Raw genomic sequence first — 20,746 nt, 5'->3', positions numbered from 1 at the left:
TTGTGTAAGTTACTGAGCTACCGGTCTCATTTTTTGGGGAAATATTTCCACAAACTCGCATACACCGATCATATACACTGACGTCAGTGTCGTAAAGCGATGGTCGTGATTTGGCGTCATTTCATGCATCTTCTATGCTAGCGGCGATCGGAATAGTGGAAGCTAGTGAGGCTAACCGCTATTCTTATCTACTAACCGCTATTCTTATCTACAACCATCTTATTTCCCATCTCTCGGACGTGAGCAGATTTATGAAGACTGTATCGTCCTGTCAGCCAAACACAGAGCGTAATTATAGTCCGACGGCAACTTCAAGCTTTAAATGTCGATACGGAGTAGTCCACCAATCGATTTTCTACCCTGCTGTAAACCATAAAAACAATGAAACCATTCTCCCAATTACCATCTGCTGAGGAGCCTCCAATAGGGTTTCAGCCGAGACACGCATGACACGCATTGGGAGGCGAAGCGCGACGACAGGGTATCGCTGGAAGGGGCCAACACGGAGGACGGGTTCAATTCCATTGATGAGCAAAGGGACCAATAATTGGCAAGCACGCTGATGTTTCACAATCACTTAATGCGACCGGTTTGAGTCCTCCCGCGGCAACTGTTAATCCATTCTCGCTCCCTGCGTTAATCCATTCATACAACTCTTCTTCTCTGGTGCAATCAAGTAGACGTCCACAGGACCTCTTGCGCTTTGCCGTGCTCTCGCACAAAAAAAAATCACAAAAGTTTCCCTCGCTTTGCACCACAACGTGATTAATATGGACGCCAACTTTGCGATGGTCCATCTCATTGGCTCTTGAAGCACCCCCCCCCCCAAGTTCCAATGGATGCCTCCACTGGTGACAGCCCATAAAGAGCCTCGCTGCATCCCAACAAGCCACCCCGTAACATTTCACTAGTCCAGTAACACTTTAATCAATGGGCGGTTATAAACATGTATTAAATGCTTTACGACGCACTAAAGTCTCTCTCCCTTTATGGGACGGTCATGTGTTTAATAATTCATTCCTCATTTGCACACACACTGTTTCCTTTAGACTTGGACGCTTACTAATAGAAATAAATTGCGTGCTTGTTTGCTCATCTGCTTACAGTCAGCATTAGCATTCAAATTTCAAAAATCCCCTTGGCTGTATGAGTAAGACATTAAGATTAAGAACTGGCATTTGCGTTTTTGGCTGCGTCATTGCTGTCTGAACGATGACAGTTCTACCTGTCATTCATTTACTACTAGTTTTATTTAAACTTTTAGGAATGATTTCTTTAGTTTCCCAAGCGTTACAAATTTGGGGCCAAATTCACAGATGACATTTAAATGAATAATTACAACCACAGGCAGCATTAATTGAGCACAACTGACAGAAATGTCTGCTTGACTATCAATAAAATAGCTGTAGCTTTCTTATTTTTAACAATTAGCAATCCAATAAACACAAACCCGGCCAGAACTTAAGGTTTGGCAACTTCTGCACTTTGTTAAAGCAAGATGTCGAATCACTGTAAAATGTAACCAACAACAACAAAAAAAATGGTCCAAAATTTTTATTTTGTATTTTTTTGGCTTATAGCAATTAATTCTAAACAATCGGCAACAACCGCGTCACTGATTTCAAAATGTACCCAACAGAAGAGAGTTTCAAGATCGCTTACAGCATTTTATTTCAACAAGCCTTTTGATTTTTTTGTCACCATGCGACCATTTTGCACTTAAAACATCTCTGTCCAGTGTGTCCAATGTAAAGCACGCACGTCAACATTTTGTGAGTTGTTTTAAAAATGCAATGCAGTACATGCTTTTCTTTTGGACAGCGACGACAATGCTCTGAACTTTTAAAAAATAGATACATTTTGTCAATAAAAACAAAGAGAGAGAAACAAAAGCAGTATTACTAATGTATTAAAATGCAGATCTGTTTCTGTAAGTGATTGCGGCACTGCTCATTTCCATGATGATGATGATGATGAAGCACCGCGTTCATTACAATGCAGAGTGAAACGAGTCTTTATTATTCCAACACAGCTTGCTTAATCACACTTCTTCAGGCTCTCCGTTCTGCTGTTTTCCCTCCGTTTGTCGGCAAATTATACGCTGTATCCGCGCCTGCGGCCTCGCCGGGTCGCGCGACGACAATAGCATCAGATAAAGTAAAGTTGGGGAAATGATAAGATGCGCTGCGACTGATTAGCCGTGTAACGAGTGAGTCATATGCGGAGAAAAGGTTGTTCCAGTTTTAAGAGTGAGTCAATGATGATTCATGCGCTGAGGCCACGTACCCCCAATAAAGTTGCGCTGGGATTGAACACCAGGCGTAACATTCTGGATTTTTATCTCTTTAACAAGACAATTATCCGCCTCTGTACGAGAACTGGGCGGGAGGCGGCCGGATGTCAGCACGCTTTTATTCTCATCAGTCAAATGTGCTTTTATTTTACAGCGAGAAATTGTGCATAACCTTCATTTAAAATTTTTTTTTTTTTTTTAATCAGTTTTCATTTTTACCACTCTTTATTCTGCCTATAAATGGCATCACTTATTCCCCTGATTTTACGCAGTCAATCTAATCTTGCATTAATAGCCTCCAAACCGTTTCTTTTTCAAATTTGCACGCTATTTCTATGCGTAAGTACGGACTATAACTGTAAAAATGTCCCTTTATGGGGGTAAGTTTGCGGTCAGTCATCGCTGGCAAATAAAAGCATATATCTCTAAATTGAAAAGACATCAAAAAAGTAAGTTTGAATCTGTTTTCAGATTTGCAGACGCACAGCAACAAAATATCAGACTTGAATCCTCGAATTGTACCTGTTTTTTGCTCGCGCTCCCCCCGACAGTTTCAAAGCTGAATTTTTCGGATGTTGGTAGATGAACAGTATATATGATATGCAATCACTGTAAGTGCACCATTTTTTTCCTTAAATATTGAGGTAATGGTCCCGTACCTTTAATACCGTTAGCATACAGGCAACATAACGATATGAAGCTAGCTCGTGCTTGCAGTAATGTTTGTATGTAAACATGCTGGCGTTCTGTTGATCCGTGCGCTAACATTTCAGTAAACATTGGTTTTGTACGTGCAAATAAAAGTTGAAAACGGCGAGAAAGTGAGGCGATGTGCCGTTACAAATCTCATTTGCGGCAGTGGTCTGACAGAGTGCCATCGTGAGACACCGAATTTGTAGTCTGATCGTAACTAGACTTTTCATTTTGGCGTTGTAGCGCTATTGTAGGGCCAAATCGTCGGTCGTGGATTATCTACGAGGGGCTTTGTCGTTCACAACAAAATATATCAGACCGATAACGGGGCTAAAATCCTGTAGTCTGATCTCGCACAATACTACGTATCATCACTACTAACTGAAAATCACCACATCCAAATTGTGTGTGGGAGTTCTAACGATGAGAAATTCAAATGAACAGAATTTAAATACAATAAATAGATAAATAAATAAACACAAATAAATTACCAATTTGAAGATACAAGCTTTTTGCTAAAACGTGTCTTTGAGGATTTACTGTAATTCCCATCTCAGCATTCTTTATTATGATGCGGCGGACATAAAACCGAGTGATGATAGTTCATTGTTTGTGTTTCTCCTTTGTCTGAATACATAATTTCGGAGAACATTCCGAGGAGAGCAGTTAATTTCTTTAAAATGGGTATTTACATTATTTGATTATTTTTTGAATTCATCCTCTGGTACGGAAACTCAATACATTTTTTTTTATGGTATTGCCTTTGTCATTAAGTTCGATTATTTTTGCAAGTGTTACGGCTGCCGTAAATGTAAACGGGACACAACGGCAATAATCCACACACACACACGCACACACACGCATAGTGAGTGTTATTCAGGATGACGTGTCCTTTTGAGACTTGTCTTTGCAACTGTACTTATCATGTGCATTGACCAGCGGATTAGCCGCGGATTCTCTGTGATCCTCTCAGAGGGGAGGGGGGCAAAGCCGGTGGTGGGAGTGAACCGGAGGGGGTGGGTGGGGGTCTTGTTTTGCTTATTGCAAAGCTGCAGGTGACTCAAGCTGCAGCTACCAAAATACTCACATTTACCTCGGTAATCTGCTTGGGAGTTCTCGACGAACCAGAGCATCCCAGATGTTTACCGCCTCCGTCGCTGGACTCTGCGACACGAAAATGACACAAAGAGTGTTTCAATATAATATTTGGGGATAATGTCATGAAGCTAGTCTGAGGGCTATGTAGCACTTCATTCTTGTCCTACCCCTTGGGAATACAAAACAACTCAAAGGGAACTGACCAAATATTCGTGTACACCAGGGATGGACAAACTTTTTTTCCACTTTGGGCTACATAAAGAAAAAGGGAAGGAGGCCTTGGTGGGGGGGGATCCATTTCACCTTGTGTTTACGAAACGTAAAAAAAAAAAAAAAAGCTGCAGGTCAACATATGCTAAACATTTAAGCAAACAAGTCTAAATCTCAGCTCGGTGTGAGTGGTGATAAAGCAAAAAGTTATCAGTCTAAGCATGATTTCTATTTGTTTTTTCATTCTTTTTTTAAAGTGTGTTATCCTGTAATAGTCACTATACTAAAAAGAGTAATATGTAACTTTCAATTGATTTAAAAAAAAAAAAAAAAATAAAATGTGACTTGTAACTTTTGAATACAAAAATGTGACACATTTTCATTGAACGTCATTGAACATTTACATTTTTATTTTTAATAAAAAAAATATTGTGCCATCTTTTAAAATGTAGATTGTGGACAGTACTGCTTCACCCGATTGGATGCAGGACTGTACTCTATATATAATATACTGTATACTACATGGTCAAAAGTAACGGGACATCGAGTATTTCTTAATCAGTTAAACGATTATCCTGAGCGATTATCCTGTGGTGTGCGGAGTGTTAAGAAGGATTTTTCCTCCCTGAATTGCTTAGAAAACAGTAGGTGCCTGTTCAATATTTCGGAATATTTTTTAAAAATTATTTTTATGTTTTCCTCGTCATCTGCAAGGTCTCTCAAATTTTCCTAAATAATTTACACTGTTAAAAATCAGTATATCCGTCCAAACTTTCTTAACGTGACATTACATGACTCCCTATTTGCAGAAGATCCTTTTCCATTCCCAGTGTACAATCTAAGCTCCACAAAGGCATGATTGGATGACTTTTGTGTGGAACTCAGCTAGAACCAGAATGGAGATTGGTGGGCAAATTGTCCAAAAGTCCAAAATCTTGTTGAAAGTCGTTATCAGAAGACTGAAAGGTGTTCCAGTGGGAAATGACTGATGTTTTGTGTCAAGCCCAGCCGCCTTATAAACCTTATCTTCAACAAGCAAACATGCTTTTGTTGACTGTTCTTGCCAAAGTTAGTTTTACTAATGAATCAAATCTCAATCCCCCTCTTATCTTTTCCGTGCGTCGCGGTGAAGTGCTGCACATTTTCTTAAATACATTTTCATTTGCGTAATCTTCAGTCACAAGAGAAAACTCCCAAGCTTTGTTTTGCCGAAATTAATGGACGTGATTTTATTTTATTTTATTTTCCCCCTCATCCTATTTACTTCTGTGCTTCACCCTGCAATGGCTCAATGAAGGGGGCAATTTTCCCACCTACATGCATATTAATGGTCACACAAGACAAAGCAGAGATTACGGCACAATCAGTATTCATATTGCTGCTTTGCGTTCCAATGGAACTATGCTGCGTTGTGCGCCCCTCGAGATTCGTAGAGTACAACATGTTGAATCAAATGAAAGGCACGGGCAAAATTCAATCTCAACACTCAGTAATTGGAATCTGCAAACTGGCGAGATTATCAGCAAATGAGCAGACAATGGATACCGCAATTCAATTAGCTGGCACTTTAGGGCGGCACTTTAAGCGACGGCCGCCGTCCAGCAGAAGCCCAAGACGCCACGTAACGGCGGAGGAACCGAGCGACGGCGGGGAGTCTTGGAGACGTTTGCAGTATTCTTTTAATTACACATCATAAGGTGTCCATTTAGACGTTCAATGACCCGTTTTACGAAGCCGAGCAACCGCGGGAAGCGCGGCGCCCTTGGCAGGGTCGCTCCTGCGGCTGGCCCCTTAGGGGAAGCCTCTCAGCCTCTCAGCCTCTCAGGGAAGGTTTTGGCTTTAACACACAGGCTGGCCCAAGAAAAGTCATTGACGCGTGTAGGCATGCCTCGTCACGCCGCGCAAACGTCCTTGCGCAGCGGCGTGCGGCTCAGACATCATCATTGTGTTGATGACAACATTTATAGCGAATCACGTCTCATGAGGCAGAGGCACGGGAGCCTCTTTATATGCTAAGAATTTAAATCCATCACCATAATCGTCAGGATTAACAGCGTGTAATACACTGACAGGAATAAGGGTACAACAAAAGTCCATTCCGATGCTACTTATTAATAGCACTCAGTATCAGACATTTTCCAGGTCCAAAAAGGCACCGGTTTGTTTCCAAGCTTGTGAAAGTCAAGTTTGAACAGAATAAAAGCCGAACCTTTGAGGGTACCGCTTCACTGACAAGCCAGTGTACCCTTTAGCCCTTTTATCCCTGACGCATCGGCGACACGTCAGTGATAACCTAACCTTACCCTAACCTGCTGGATATTGAAAATTCCAAGTTTTCTGGAAAAAGGGGCAAAAGCACTTATTCACAGGACATTTGCTGACCCTTTCATCGTCAAAATGAGCAAAAAAAAGTCCAGGCAGACATTTTGAGGCTTAGGTGTTAAAGGGTTAACTTCAATTTTATCTATAGGCTGCTTGTTGAACTCCAAGGTAACTGTTTGTACCGTTTCCCTCGACCAGAAATGTACTGGTATACTCCTAAGGTTATAAAAGCCAAGTTTTAAGGGAATAAAACAGAACTTTTGAGGGTACAATCACATTTATAGGCTGACTTATTGCACTCCAAGGTAAACGTTTGTACACTTTCCTAGGACCGAAAAGGTACCAATATGTTCCAATGCGTGTGCAAATCAAGTCTTAAGAGTAAAAAACCTTTAAGGCAGGGGTGTCAAACTTTTTTTTTTGTTTCGGGCCGCATTGGAGGTATGATTTCCCTCAGAGGGCCGTTGGAACAGTGAAACCATATAAATGTTTAATCATCACCAAAACATATTATTACCATTACACAACAAATTGAGGGATAACTTGTTTTGAAATCAGAAGACAAGGATAATAGCTTGTTCAAGTATTGTTTAAGTTACTCTAGAGGAAGGGTTTGGTTACAGAAAACCGCAATATCTCAACATTATTGTGTATTATTATGACAATTTGGAATTTGGGTACAGATTTTAGCAAAAATCACGGAAGTTGACGAGCATGATTTGTTTAGGCGGGCCACATAAAATGATGTGGCGGGCCGCATCTGGCCCCCGGGCCTTGAGTTTGACACCTTTGCTTTAAGGGCACCACACCAGTGACATGACATTGTACCCCTCTGGTATAATTACAAGTACAGGGCTACTCATTGGCCACTAGTGTAACTGGCTGTACACTAGCCAAGGCCCAACAATGCACTGGTATGTTCCCGAGCCTGTAAAAGTCAAATCTCAAGGGTATGAAGGCACAACTTGTGAAGGTACAAGCACATTCATAAGGCTCCTGTTTGTAGCAGAAATGTACTGGTATGTGTTCCCAAACAATTTTCACTGTATTGGACTAATTATTTAGACTGCAAGATTTACCAAAATGACAAAAGTCAAGGATGTACTTATTTGGGTATCATCCCATAATGTAGCCCTGAGGACTAATTCCTGGAGTCCAAGATAACTGTAGTGTACGTGTTCTAGTTACTGTAGAGTTATGTTCTCCAACTGTAAAACTCAAAAGTGTTAGTCTTCTCTACAACATGTTTAAGGTAGACGTTGTACATTCAAAGGTGGGCCTTCATCGGTTAAAGCACATTTTCTGTTTCGTAAAGTTGTTCGGCGGCATCTGCGCAAGCCTTGTGTCCAACCATGGATTATTTGTCAGTGCCGTGTGTTCTCCATGAGCACAAATATCGATCCGGTGAGAAGGAAAAAAAAAAAGAAAAACACATACTTGCATTTGTTTCCCTGCGAGGCCAAGTATTCGCTTTGCAACCTTATTGATCCCCAAGTGCGCTCGCACGCTATATACACAAACACACGTCTCGCGTGTCCACTGCAGACGGATACGAGAAGAAACGGCCCTCGTTGCTTTTGAATCCACCCTCTGACCGCCGCTTCTCGTGCTGGAAATTATTCATGCTTTTGATACTAACATGTATGTGTTGCCTCCTACAGCCTCATGCATGATGTACAGTTAATGTGGAAAAAAACAAAACTTAAAAACTACAGCAAAAACTTTTTCAAAATAGTGCTCAGTTGTCATTCATATCAATCGATACTGTATTGAAACCGAAATCGCTAGTTAAAAAAAATCTTTATTGAAGATACATTTCTTCAGCCAGCCAACTCCAACTACTTTTTCCGATCACGGTCAAATGATCAGAGTGAGTTAAACTGTGACTGCTCGTCCAAATATGGGAGTCGAGCGGAGTATAATACGAAACACGGCGAGTACGACTAATAACCCTGAAATTGCGGCGCCTCCAAGCTCATTGAGGTCAGCGGTATGGGAGCCATTCGGCTACCCGGTTGAGAACGGACATGGAAATCACGTGATCAACGAGACCTGCATCAGAGAGACCATCCCGAAATCCATTTAAAGTATTGATTACAGTTTCAGTGGACCCCCGCATATTCCCACTTCAGAACCAATGTACTCACTGATTTGCAGATACCGGAGTGCCCGGAGAAAACCCACGCAGGTTTAAATTGTCTGTTTTTTCCAAATTTTTGACAATTTCATTTCATTTATTGCTTTATTCTGATTGCACAGTGCCCATTAAAGAGCATTTTCAGAATATACAGAGAGCTCTTTATCTGGAAAAAAACCAACATAAATGTGTTGAAGTTAGCCTAACCCCGCGACCCTAGTGAGGAGAAGCGGCTCAGAAAATGGATGGATGGATGGAAGTTAGCTTAACGCTAATTTTCATCTGTAGTCACCAATCAATAACAGAAAATTAAGTCACATACAGTCATCATATAAGATATACTGTAGATGTAACATGTATACAAAATGTATACTTTTCCTAAAACGACTGAAACCGGGAGCAAAACACTCCCAATATTCAGCATCGTCCTTGTTTTCCATTGGAAGCTTCTTGGTATGCAATCCACAACAGAAGCAATTTGCTGCATGTCTAGTGGTTCCTGTCCTTTGCCCGTGATGACGTACAAAACGACAAAGCAGCTGCCTGCCCACTGTGAGCGCTGCATGGAAGCGAGCCAAGCCCAATAAAGCTCGCAGGTAAACTTGCTGAGAATTGAAAGCGGGTCAGGTGGCAGCCTGAGGAGGGAGGATGAAGAGCAGCGAGGGTGAGGATGAGGAGGGGGCCAGCCGGACCACATGTGCTTCCCCGGGAACAGGCGTCACGCCAGGATGCTGACCCGGAGCGCGTGGAGGTCGACTTGGCAGCGAGCTAACGGATTGTGCTCGGCCGCTGACGTGCGGCACAGCGAGCACGCACACATGTGAGGACCGAAATAGCCGTAAACGCTGCAGCGCTACTGACCTGGCACTTAACACTCGGGATAGGAAATCAGTGGCGGCTTAATCTGTCTGCGAAAACTTTCGAGGACTTGTGTCACAGTATGGCATGTATACATTATACTGTATATCACCAACCAATTGGATGACCGCATGAATCAAGTCGTTAGTGGTTTGAAACCTATGCGTATTGTACTTAATAACTATATTTAGTTGCAATTTTGCTTTGGGGGTCACTCTAAGGTACCCAGCAGATGGCACTGTGCTGAAAAAAAAAAAGATTATGGTAAATACTGTATAAATGTGTCTCAATTAATTGAAATATCTTGGAAAATTTTATATACTCCAGCAGTTCATTTAAAACATTTTTTTTTGTTTTTTGATGAAAATAGCTTACAGTAAGATACGGCTGGCACGATCAAATCTTTTTAGAATCACTTATTCTCTAGATATTTTGTTGAGTAATGGCAACTTGCCCCTTTTTTAAAAATTTGTTTTCTTTAAACTACTTACAAGAATTTTATTCTCATTTATGAGGGCCGGACTTCTATCCTTAAAATCCATATGTTGGTATTGAGTGTATGCCATAAACTCTACAGAATGTAAGACAACAAAATCAGCCTTTGCTAAACGGTGAGCATTCGCAATTAGCATTAGCGCGCTAGCGATTACCATTTTAGGTAACGTAATTAAAACACAAAAAAAAAAAGGTGGTCCTCTTGGGGACGACCTGCTGCCTGCGGGCACCGTGTTGCTGACCCCTCTTCTTAATTATGAAGACGCACCAGTATATTCTACTGAATACAAGCAAGCACAAATAAGTGAGAGGATGCCCACTGACCTTCAACCTTGCATTTCTCGATTCTTTTGTGTGAATATCTTCTCCCTAACATGATTTCTCCCAAGCGACAAGTTGTTTCCGTGTAAAGTAAAAGGCACATTTATGTCGATGTCCGCAAAGTAGGACCGGGGAATCACCGCCGCTGTACGAATGTGCTACATTGTCTTGGCTAACCGCTGTAAAGCAACAGTATATGTGTGTGTGTATTTACTACGTGTAGCACTGGCTTTCATCCAATGTGTTCATTCACATTGCATTGACCTCACTCTCTATTTCAAGTATGAAGTCATCTCCAGTGTTGCACTCCCTGTGAAGCCCAGTGGGGGATGAGGGGCTTCCATCAGCAATTTGGAGAAAGCGTCTGTAAAGCTGCAGCGACCTTGACGCCCGGCCACAAATCTCTGCCAGTGAGCACTTCTCCTTTGCCGAGATCATTTGTCCACCTCACAGGTGTGGCATATTCAGATGCGGATTCGGCAGCATTATTATTATTATTATTGCGCAGGTGGGTCTTATGCTACCCGCAATAAAAGGTCACTCTAAAATGTGTAGTTGTACTTTATTTAGAGTGGCCTTTTATTGTGGGCAGCCTCAAGCAATAAATGTGCGGCAAATGGCGGTCACACCAGATACTGATTGTTTTTTTAACCTGCCTCCCTGGAACCTCCCAAGTGCAGTAAAACTGCACATTTTAGTGTGGCCTTTTATTGTGGGCAGCCTAAGGCAAAACTGCAAAACAAGCTGGCTCTTACACAAATTTATCGTGGAAAAATACAACTTTAATGTCGTTATTATATGACTTTTATCCCAGCAAAATATGTCTTTTTTTTCTCATCCGTTATCTTAACATTATGATTTTTTGGGGTTTTCTTTCCAAAATACAGGCAACTGTTTTATCCGTGTGGCATTTAAGGGTCCACATGGTACTTCCGTTTAATTGTCATTAGGATTTTGAGGGGTCCTTGGAAAGAAATTCTCCCAAAATTTGAGATCCTCTGTCTTACAAAATGAAGTCTGCTGCACTTGGTTATGTCTAAACGCTGGATAAATGTCACTCTGTAGAATCTGAGAAGTTGGCACGGCAGCCGAGACCGATTCAGATCAGCCGATTAGACGGCTCCTCGGTCTGTGGCGCTTGTCAATCACGCTCGCTGCTAATCAAATTAATGACATGGTTCACATGCACCAGCCAATCGCACGGCTAGCTTTTTGATACGCTCGTTTCCGCCAGTGTAATCGCGATAATAAACATGTACATGCGCTGTCGGGGAAAGAGACGTTTTGTCATTAAAGTGTTACTTGGACCTTGGCGGTGGTCTGCGCTCTGCTCGTGTTCGTCTGGTGTTAAATTAGTTTTTGCTGTGCTTACTTATGTGCTTAAAAGGTAATGGGTTGTCAATCAAGGGTGCCTCCGCAAGCCTTAGTTCACATGTACATGAGTATTTAAGACATTTTTTAAAGGTATCTCCACTCCAGGGTCAAAAAATATCTCAGTCTGTAGTGATGTTATGAGAATCAAAATAGCTGTCCGCATAAAAACACGCTCGTGGGCTGTCAAGTTCTGTTTTAAAGTTGGGATTGGGTTTAAAACCAGCACTGGGGTTGTATTGTTTTTATTTAAAACCATTCATTTTCCGTAGCGCTTTTCCTCATTAAGTTGCAAGTGAGCTGGAGCCTATCCCAGCTGACTTAATGACCAACAAGCAAGAGCTTTGGGAAAAGCTGTGATATTGTGTACAGAGAGAGGTCCTCCCACAGTGTAGTGCAGAACGCAGGGCAACACGTCAGCTGAGGGGAGAAGTCCACACTGCTGGACGACCGTGTTGACTCGGACGTCTGCTGTAATCACGATCCGAGCTGAATTAGAGTCGGGATGAGAAGTGAAGGGAGGGGATGAAACCAGCCGGGCTCGCAAAAAGCTAAACCGAAGGGACAGTGGTCCATTTGCATAATCTCTGCATCTCAACATGGTGAATTTCTCAGACTTTGAAACTCGGAGCTAGTCGGAAAAGGCTTCCATTTCCCGATGAAAGTGCGCAAGCAGTCTGTTGAACCTGCAAACAACAAGCCAGAAGGCACATAGACGGCCGCACGCTCACACACGGACATGTTTATGTGCAACTGTGAAATTGTCTTTCTAAAAATAGACGTAATACTCATAGCGTCCGCGCCACACACAAATGGCATCAACGCTATCGGAGTTGGAGAAAGCGGCGAAGTGGCACGGAGACGCTGGTGATCATCGAGTATGAAAGTCGCCTTTTATAGAGCACACTTAATGATGGAAATGGAACACGGCCAAAGTGCAAGACAATTGCCACCATCAGAGCACGTGCCCAAAAAAGACGCAAATAACATTTTTATTTTTCCCAAAATAAGTCACAATTTTCTGTGAACATACATCAAATATTAGGATTTTTTTCATTTGTTTTTATGTAATCTTAATTGCATCATAACTGTGCAAATCTTTTAATAAAACACAATATTTAGGCTCTATTTAATTCTGCAAACACAAGAAGGGATTTTGCATTAAAATAAATCCATTGGGCAAAAAATACATTTACTCAAAAATGTAAATGGCATTTTAGATATTTTACATAGAAAAAGTATTTTATTACATATTTCAGTTTTTATCTTTTTGTTTTAGTTTTCAATTTCTATAATTATTTTTTAATCAGAATGCTAAATTTTAGTTATATCTAACATTTGTTGGTAGATATTTTATTTTTAGCTATCTTTAATTGTATTTTTATAAATTTCCAATTCTATATTTTAAAGGTAAAAATATCTATATTATGTTTTTTAAAATATATTTTTGTTAGAAAATATTGTGTATTTTTTAAAATTTAATTTTGTGATGTATTGTACTCTTAAAAAAATGTAATGTAATTATAATGTGTACATGCATAACATTACATATATTATTATTCATATATTTTTTTATTTACGTATTATATTCGTACTTTTAAAATAAAATTTCCCTTATTTTAGTTATATTTATATTTTTTTATTTACTTTTTTTTTTTTCAAAGAGCAGCATGTAAAGGGTAGAACTCAAAAGTAACAAGCTCTTCAGACGAGAGATCCTGACAGTTGGCGCATCTCCAAGCACCAACACTTTCTTTTCTGCTCCAATTACGTAAGCATATTATTTTGCCGGCAAACTATCTAACGTCTCATCTTTATCTTCCTCCTTTCTGGTGGCCGTGCGCAGTAAGAATAGCAGCGGAAGTACCCAAAGTGTCCCAGCGCACATGCTGGCGACAAAGCCGTTCACGTCTATCTTCCTACTCTCCTCGATTATGCTTAAAGAACATCTTGCGATGTCTTTTATACTCGCTGCGCGTCCGCCGCCTTGAGTGACGCGGCTGGTAATTTGTTATTATCTGCGAGAAGTAGGGTAGAAGGCAAAGGGTGACAAGTGGAACTCGGCCGTACTTTATTGCTGGTTTTTCTTCGGGGCAGTCAGGCGGCAGCGTCTAATTCAAAAGGAGGCCATTGTGGGCTTCCGAGGCCTGAGGGACTCGGGGAGGAACGCCATGCTTAGAACACGCAGCCTCTTTTCCAAAAAAGAACATATTCTTGCTATAATAAGCTCTTTTAGTTCAACAATACACCATCGAAAACACATTAGTTCATTTTTACGACGGTCCTCGGTTTTCGACGGTCTCGACATTTCGTGGTTTTGAGGTTACGGACGGCGTGATAAACTAGTTTGCGCAGCGGCGTGAGAATATGTGGTCACCCTCAGTTATCGGCGTGCTTACTGTTTTTCATTTGTTTTAGATTTCTTCGGTAAAATATGCGTACATTGAATCCCCCCGTGTTCGCGGTTCAGCATTTGCGTATTTACCTCGTGCAGATTTTTTCCATTATTTGCTATTTTTGTGGTACTGTATAAGCCATGTCTAATATAAAAATAAAAAAAATACCTTTTTGGGTACTCTGAGATTGTTGCTTATTGCGACAGGGCTCTGACCCTAATACTGTAATAATGACTTTTTTTCCGCGTGTACGTAGGTTGGTGATAGACCACCACCAGACAGGATCAGTCCCAAAACAACTTGGGTGGTATAGTTTTCCTTTTAGGGGTTGACTTTAACGCAAGCACAGTGTTAGGGTGGCACTGCCCCCTCCCCCCGTCCACCCCTATAACCGCCACTGCCACACATGACTATACTGTATGTCCACCGACAATCGGAATCATAAATATTGACCAGGTTCAACATTTCTGCTCAAATCTGGCCCAATTGTCAGATTTGAGTGTAGATTTGCGAAACTTGACATTTCTCTTCCATCAATGTCAAATCCAATGATGGCGGAGATTGATAGCTCTTGTATTCGACAATGTGAAAGTCAAATTAAATCGCCATCCAATGACAAAGCAAATACAGATGTAATATCAGCTGTCAAACTCAGCGCAGCCGCTCCCGCAAAGATTCAATTAAGAACCGAAGCGCGCCATCCTTCATTCCCAAGCACCGCTGTCATCAGCGCCGTCGGCGGACCTGAATGCAAACTGTGATTCTGACTTTTCCCGTGGCCCGGCATGTTTAATGGCCGTTATTATGCGAGCTTACATTCAGTGCCCAGTTTGAGTAGAATCGCCCAAAGCTGCCCTCCAAACTTTTATCTAAGGACAACAACCAAGTGAATGAGTAAATTCACAGTAAGGAGTTTTTGACAAACCTTTTCCCTTAATTGGTTTTCCTCATGATAAACATAGTACAAATAATGAAATAAGTTATTCAATTCAGCCAGCTTGGGGGGAAATGATGCATCATTTTTTGGAATGTCATCCACAATTTATTAACAGCAAGTTGTTTTTTATCACATTACTGCAATAGCATAATATGCTATTGTGGCATAATATGCATCTGCAGTACAACCTGCCATTTTGTTACCCCCTAGTTTTCATATGATTTAGTTTTCAATTACTTTTTTTTCATCCCCGCCACTAATTTCCCGATATCGAGCCCAGCAAAAAGCTTGCGGAACTTTATTGAGTGTTTTCTTGAGTTGGCGTCATTCCGCGCATTTATCGGAGCTGCTTATTTATTGAGTGCGACTGACCACTAAGCCCACAGTGTGTTAAAATGTCATTTCTGTTGTTATTTTTGGGTGTCTGGAACCGATTATTTGGATTTACATTATTTCCTATGATAAATATTGCGTGAGTTTTTAAACGATTATTATTATTATTTTTTAAATCACGTAACCGAGGTTCCCCTGTATTTTCTGTCACGCTTGTCCTTATTAGCATCAGCGTCTGTCGTAGCTGACTTGGTGAGAGGTGGGTAGGAATACGTTACATTTCAGTAAATTTTGGGATAAATTGTACTTGTCAGGGTAGTTTTAATGCATCGTTTGTTTCACTTTTACTTAAAATTAAAGCTACTTTTGCTCTGTTTGAGCTACGTTCTGCTCTTAAATGGGAGAGAACATGCAAAGGCCTCACTAGAAGCTAGGAGCCGAGATTCAAACCCCTGAACATCATAACTGTGAGGCAGACGTGCCAACCACGAGCTTACCGTGCTGCTTTTTGGAGAATATGTCATTTCTTTTTTTTTTTTTCCTTCTGAATCATTTGTTGTACATACTGTAGCTCTGACTCAGTGCTCGTCAAAGCAGAATGGACGCGGCGTTATCTTTTTGGCTGCGATCCCGAGCGAAGTCACCGCAGTGTTCGGCGGATATGGTCGAAACGGGCTCGTGCCGCGGAAAGGACAAGAGGCGTAAGCCCTCCATTGCGCTCCAATCGATGGAATCAGGGGAGACTTAGAGGACTGTGAGGCCCGCCGAGCGCCCTTTTAAGCCCCGGGAGTTGTTTGCAGAGCTTGTCAAGATGACCGAGTGCCGTGAAAGACCTTCTATTTAAGTTTGCCATTAGGCCCCAAAACTGGCTGGGATTAAAATTTCACCGGTGTTGGAACCTCGAGGTGCGCCGTGTGAGATGAGGCGAAATAAGCAGCACATTTCGGCTACTGCTAGATGATTCATACGCGGGGTGCGACGTGAAGGGATATGAAATATGGTCCAACGTGAGCGTAGCAGCTGACGAAGTTTAGCATGCGCGGTGGTAAGCGTGTGGATCTTTCGTGCACTGATCGGGAAGAGAACAGCATGCAAGAGGAAGTTGACTTTCCCTTACGATTTAACGGAGAAATAGCACTTTTACAATAAACATCTTTTCGCGGGCTTATTCATAACATGTTAGTGACAGGCTTTTGTCAAAATACCGCAAGGATCAAGTATTTCCGCCCACTTTCTTTGCCTGTTTTGAAGGCGGCGCCTCGTCTCATGCAAACAAGCTGGCCTTCATCCCGCCCACATGCTGCTGGGCCAATGACGTGTCCGGCTTTCGTTACCGTGACAACCGTGGGACAGCGCCTGTGCTTTACGACTCGCGAGGCCTTGCGACCTGCTCGTTCCGGTTTGCGTGCCTTGGCCACCTGGGGGCAGCATAAGAAAGAACGTACAAAACGTTGAATTGTCTTTGTTTAGTTTGACGTAACCTTGTGATGAGAGTGGAAAGAAATAGCTTTAAACCTCTGTTTTAAAAAAAATATGTACTAATTATATCTACAAAACCGCCGCTTGCTGTGAAGCAAGTTGAGTCACCCGCCACCATACAGTGCTCGTATCGCAAGTTTGCGCTCGCAAGTCAAAGCAGAAAATGGGCCGATCGACGGCTCGTATCTCGAAGAACTCAAAATTCGGGTCACTCGTAAATCAAGGCACCGATGTATCCGGTGCTGATGGACGTTTGGCCCATTTCTGCTGCACGCGCAGTCGCTGTAAACGTGATATGAATCCATTCCTGAATGTGGAATTGTTCCTCCCGCGCTTAATGTGAGCCTGCTGATGTGCCGGCCCCCACCCTTCTCTTCCACGGGGGGCGCAGAGTCTCAATCCTCAGGTGATTGCGCCTTATTCTCGCAGCAGTGAACGTGCTCGCTCAGTCACAGTTTGACGACCCCGCTCGTTAATCCATAACAGCTTAGATTTTAGTGATGAAGTGTCATGACTCGGCGAACGCTAAGCTTCTCTGGATGCTAAATCATGTGATTGTGAATAGAAAATGACTATGAAAATGAATGGAAATTGCTACTTTGAATGAATGCATTTTTGTTGTTGTAGACATTACATACTGATGTAGAACTTCGTATTGCTTCTGCGCCGTGTTTCTTTATGTTACTTTGTAAGTATTTCATTTTTCATTATTTCATGTAACTCTCCTAGTCGGGAAGTCAATCAAACTAATGGCGCAAACTTGTATGTTCACTTTGACGTCATATTTCCCTTAGCCTGCCCGTGTGCGATGCAGAGCGTCAACAAAGCGCCGCAGCTTTGTTGACGCTCTGTGTGCAGCATTGTGCATTATACTCAAGTGTCCTCCTATCGATGCAGCTTGCCAAAGTTGATTCATTAAAGGCGTTTGTGTGGAGCTAATGCGGCGAGGGGATGAGAGGGCGGTGCTACAGCACAGCCCAATGCTAGCACCCCATGTGTCTCCGCGTGTTAAGAATTATAACAACATAAAGCAACTCTATGTCGTATTGAATGGTTCATGTGTTGAACCTCCCCCCCTAAGGAATTGATACAAATTCTCATCAATAGCGAACAATGAATGTCGCGGTCTATTTCGATACAATAACCAGCAAGCCGGTGGCTCTAAATGAAGCAATTTTCCGTTTCTGCAGAAACAAACGCCGCCTGACGTTAATTCTCTGCAGCAATCAGTGAGAAGCAGCTTGTTTTTCAGCTATTTAGTTACGGAATGACACCAAACTCATTGGAATGCTGCACAAACAAGCAGCGGAATGAAATGACCCGATAAAATAAAAAATAAATAAACGTTTGTGAATTGGCTTTACTGCTTAATATGTTGCCAAACGGGAGGCTGGAAAAGATGACTTTAGCAAAGTAAAATGAGGAAAAAAAACGAAAATAGAAATTAATCAGAGCTAATCAAGAGGTTTAGGTTGAAACTTTGCAGAAAATCAATACACTGGACTCCATCTTAACAAGGCAAATAAATGCCTCGCCTCCCATTTCTCATCATTGGTTACTAACTGCAATGAATGTTAAAGCGTTAACCGCTGAGCCCATTTGATCTCTCTTGCCAACCAAAACAGCAGCACTTGAAGCACAGAAGATATGATGAAAGGAATCAAGAGTTCGTGCGTCATGATTTATTGCTGCAATCCAATTAATTGTGCTGCTCCTTCTGATGTGCCTGCTTTGGCCACCGGGAGGCAGTGGAATACTGTAGAGGAATGCAGACACAAACGAAGAAGATTCGACTTCTTCTTCTACTACTAATGTAAGTGACTCTGTAAGATGTTGTAATATTAGTCATTTTTCATAGAGGACCTATCGGTAATGTTATATTATCTGTCTAAATGTGTTGCTCCACTGTTTGTCTTAAAAGGTTTGTTGCTTCTAAAACCGCAACTATCAACGCTAAACATTTGTATGTATTTACAGAACACTCGTTTGCCATTTAATCTTGAAAGCTACTTTAAATCCACGCAACTGCAAACCTGCAAGTTGTTTCCGACACTTCTTTATATTCATAATCCCATGAAATCTTTATCGCCCGCATTAGCATGCAGCAATAACTTGAGTGTGAAATAATAGATTCGGCGTTGTTAGCTTCGTGTCGACTCCCTGGTGAAGAGATTTTATTAAGCTGGTGCTAGTGCACATGGATACGGTATTTATTCATTATTACTGCAACATAATACTTCAAGGCATTGGTTGACACACTGGACTGTAGCCACCATAAAACCACATTATGCAGACGTTCAAAGTGATTGATAATGTAGGCAATACGGTCAAAATTGTGAGGCTTTGTTTATTTGTTATCCCTGCAGGTTGGGATTGCCAGTGTGAAGGTGAGTTCGAGGCGAGCGAGGGGGGATTTAGTGACTCTGGTTCCCGGAAAAAGATGTTAACACTGCGAGAGTGCTGCTGTCTGATCGCATTGTCTCCGTGGATCCACGTAGCCTGTAGTGTAGCAGCATGCGGCGCGGTATTGTCGAGCAGCTCGCAACAGGATTTGCCAGAATCCACTTGGGACGACGGCTCATTTGCCACCGATGGAAATTATTATTATTCTTTGTCTGGCTTTGGTTTTAGCAGAAAAGCTCCGTCACACGTGTGATCTGTGCATATCATTTGATCACGGTTGCTCGCTAAATGGTGCAAATTCATCCGGCTGCCATGCCTCCATATTGTCCATTTTAGATTTAACGGATTGGAAAAAGAACTCTCGGATGTTCTTGCATGTTCTCCCTGTGCTTGTGTTTTTCCGGGTACTCCGGCTTCCTCCCACATTCCAAAATATATGCATGTTAGGTTCAATTGTCCCAAGGTGCGCATGTGAGCAATCCATTGCACCAAGTCAGCCGAGATAGACTCTAGCCTAACCCTAAACCTTATGAGGATAAGTAGCATAGACAATGAACCGGTAGATGGACTTGTTGCTTGGCAGAGTTCATGGGGCTCAAGCACAACTGCCCTATAAGCCAATATCATAATGCCAAATGCTACTCTCGCCCACTTGGCTAATTGAATGCCAATTGTATCTGATAAAAAGCTGCTGACACTGTCTGTATGAGTTCTCTGGCCCGCAGTCACGCCGCCTTTGTGGACGCAGCGTTTCCCACTTCCCGCAACGCGAGGCCCTCGAACGTCGCTCCCCCTCGCATTAGCAAAGTAGGATAATAAATGACACGTTCCCCTGACGGCCATTAGTAAAGCATATCTTTTCACAGCCTCGGCTGTCTCACACACACACACACACACACACACACACACACACACACAAAAACTCCCATGATGCCTTGCTCCTTTTTTTCCTTCGCCTCACATTTGTCTCTGTCCTTTCTCGTTTGCGCTGCTGTTCACGTCGTGACTTGTTTATAACATGACACGTATGCGACGGCAATGAAATGCATCACACCCGTAGGAGTCGCGCATTTATACGAGATTGGATTGGATTAGACTGGATTCTACAGTAGTTGCAATGCTGTGGAACTGCACTGCATCATATTTGGCTACATACGTGCAGAATATTAGAAACAGCTGTCAGTAAGATGCCGGTCACTTCAACACCACTGCAAACTAGAACAGCATACTGTACATATTATTATTATTATGTACAAAATAAAAATACACTGTTTTGCATAACACGACAGCTACTGTTCACTACATCTATGCGTATAGGAATGGAATATTTTACAGATTTGCACATAAATAGATGATAACATAGCAGTATTTTACTTCGACTTCATTTTTTACGCCGCCAG

The 20,746-nt window shown here is 42.0% G+C and overlaps 1 protein-coding gene across 3 annotated transcripts in view; it reads right to left on the bottom strand.

Moving 5' to 3' along the window:
- Positions 1-20,746, bottom strand: part of elfn1a (extracellular leucine-rich repeat and fibronectin type III domain containing 1a) — a 69,651-nt gene that overhangs the window by 19,582 nt on the left and 29,323 nt on the right. Inside the window, exon 2 of one of the 3 annotated variants that reach the window (XM_061750210.1) lies at positions 4,074-4,150. The exons of 1 other annotated variant lie outside the window; for it this stretch is intronic. The gene's annotated coding sequence lies outside the window, so the exon portion shown is untranslated. The remainder of the gene's footprint in view (positions 1-4,073; positions 4,151-20,746) is intronic. One more of the 3 variants, XM_061750209.1, reaches the window with a different exon arrangement.

The sequence above is a fragment of the Phyllopteryx taeniolatus genome, chromosome 16, assembly GCF_024500385.1.
Source record: "Phyllopteryx taeniolatus isolate TA_2022b chromosome 16, UOR_Ptae_1.2, whole genome shotgun sequence".
NCBI classification, from domain to species: Eukaryota; Metazoa; Chordata; class Actinopteri; order Syngnathiformes; family Syngnathidae; genus Phyllopteryx; species Phyllopteryx taeniolatus.
Note: the sequence above shows the minus strand (reverse complement) of the source record. Positions and strands in the feature narration are given on the sequence as shown.